The sequence below is a fragment of the Bos grunniens genome, chromosome 1 (assembly GCF_055505025.1).
Source record: "Bos grunniens cultivar Pamir isolate PY7600 chromosome 1, Bosgru_T2T1.0, whole genome shotgun sequence".
Classification (NCBI taxonomy): Eukaryota; Metazoa; Chordata; class Mammalia; order Artiodactyla; family Bovidae; genus Bos; species Bos grunniens.
The window spans coordinates 139,589,234-139,591,486 of NC_141165.1; the positions used below are offsets into that span (position 1 = coordinate 139,589,234).

Genomic DNA, 2,253 nt, shown 5'->3' on the forward strand with positions numbered 1-2,253 from the left:
ACCACAATTCAAAAGCATCAATACTTTGGTGCTCAACTTTATTTATAGTCCAACTCTCACATCCATACGTGACTCCTGGAAAAACCATAGCTTTGACTAGATGGACCTTTGTTGGTAAAATAATGTCTCTACTTTTTAATATGCTGTCTAGTGAGCCATTACTACTACTAAGTCACTTGAGTCATGTCTGACTCTGTGCCATCCCATAGACGGCAGCCCACCAGGCTCCACCATCCCTGGCATTCTCCAGGCAAGAACACTGGAGTGGATTGCCATTTCCTTCTCCAGTGCATGAAAGTGAAAAGTGAAAGGGAAGTCGCTCAGTCATGTCCGACCCTCAGAGACCCCATGGACTGCAGCCTTTCAGGCTCCTCCGTCCATGGGATTTTCCAGGCAAGAGTACTGGAGTGGGGTGCCATTGCCTTCTCTGAGTGAGCCATTAGATTTTAATATTCAATGCCTTGGGATTGATGAGATCACAAGGGAGTGAGTACAGATCAGGATTATTTATGTATTTATTTATTAAAAAAATATAGACTGCTTCACAAATTGTGTGTCATCCTTGCACAGCTTCCTTGCTAATCTTCTCTGTGTCATTCCCATTTTAGTATATGTCTTGCTGAACTGAGTACTGGATCATGATTCTCTATCATAGCAATAATGATGTTGCAGGACTGGATAATTCCTTGTTTTAGAAGTCTGTCCTGTACATTGTGGGGATGTTTAGTAGCATCCCTGGCCTCTAGCCACAGTATTCCAGCAGTAACTCCTGTTGTGACAAACCAAAATGTTATCAGGTATTACCAAATACCCCATGTGAGCAAAATAATCTCCAATCGAAAATCATTGTTCTAGATAGAAGAAAGAAAGCTCCAGAGCTATTAGGATCCTGTAATTTCATCTTTTGTTTTTGCATTTCATTTGTTGATTCAGGATCCACCAGACAGAAATCTCTTAATGGACAAGTTTTCATTAATGTAATTCTTTGATTGTTTGTCCTACCATTTGCTAATCCTCTAGTTATCTTTTCCTAGATATGTATTTTTTCTTTTCCTTGCTCTAAAGGATATCATTGAAAGTCATTCTCAAATGCTTTGATAAAAATCTGTTTTAGTTCAGTAACTCTGTCAGTGAAAGAAACAAGGCTAATCTGACATGACATGCTCTTGGTGAACTGGTTCCCTTTCTTTGTGATCGTATCCTCCTGTCAGTATTTTTAAACAGCCCTGTAAATATTCATTCTTTGATCTTACTCAGGTATAACATCCTCAGCTTGTCTATTTTCAGAATCCCTGGTTTTTGAGTTTGTAAAAATTCATGCACTTCCTGCAACAAAATTTTTTTTATTATATATATATTATTGAATCTCAAAATTTGTCAGAGTTCATAGGATCCTCAAATGTTTAGGAGTTAAGAAGAACTGTACAAACCAGAAAAGTGTCTGGAGAGAGGGTAGAGATGAAAAAGTGATTATCAAGCAAGAATAGTACTATGAAAGACAAGTGAAGAATTTGCCACAAGAAGAAAAGAGAAACTCTGTCAAAAGCTGTGGTTTGATTAAGCAATAGGTAAAATTTGTCCATTGTTTTAGTCACATCAAAATGACTAAAAATTTTATCAAGAACACTTTTGTTAGATTAGTGTGGAAATATGGATATTTGCATTATGCCAAATTACATTCCACAGATTAAATGAAGATTACAGAATCAAAAGTTCAAGTTACAATGGAGAGGTCTTAACATTTCCACCAATCAGTTAATTATAGTATAACTTAAAGTGGAGTAAGCAGATACCATGTGTTCATGACTTGATGTCATATGTGAGAGTTGGACCGTAAAGAAAGCTGAGTGCCGAAGAATGGATGCTTTTGAACTGTGGTGTTGGAGAAGACTCTTGAGAGTCCCTTGGACAAGAATAAGATCAACCAGTTATTTCTAAAGGAGATTGGTACTGAATATTCATTGGAATGACTGATGATGAAGCTGAATCTCCAATACTTTGGCAATCTGATGCAAAGAGCTAACTCATTGGAAAAAACCCTGATGCTGTGAAAGATTGAAGGCAGGAGAAGGGGATGACAGAGGATGAGATGATTGGATGGCATCACTGACTTGATGGACTTGAGTTTGAGCAAACTCCAGGAGTTGGTGGTGGACAGGGAAGGCTGGTGTGCTGTAGTCCATGGGGTTGCAAAGGGTTGGACCCGGCTGAGCGGCTGAACTGTATAAAGTGCTATGTAATATTCTGGCTGTA

General features: G+C 38.5%; 1 non-coding gene across 1 annotated transcript; it reads right to left on the reverse strand.

Annotated features, from left to right (window-relative positions):
- Positions 1-526: 526 nt before the first annotated feature.
- Positions 527-632, reverse strand: LOC147380253 (U6 spliceosomal RNA). Its single transcript, XR_015135539.1, has one exon. It is a non-coding gene; the product is annotated as a U6 spliceosomal RNA (small nuclear RNA).
- Between the last annotated feature and the right edge of the window lie 1,621 nt (positions 633-2,253).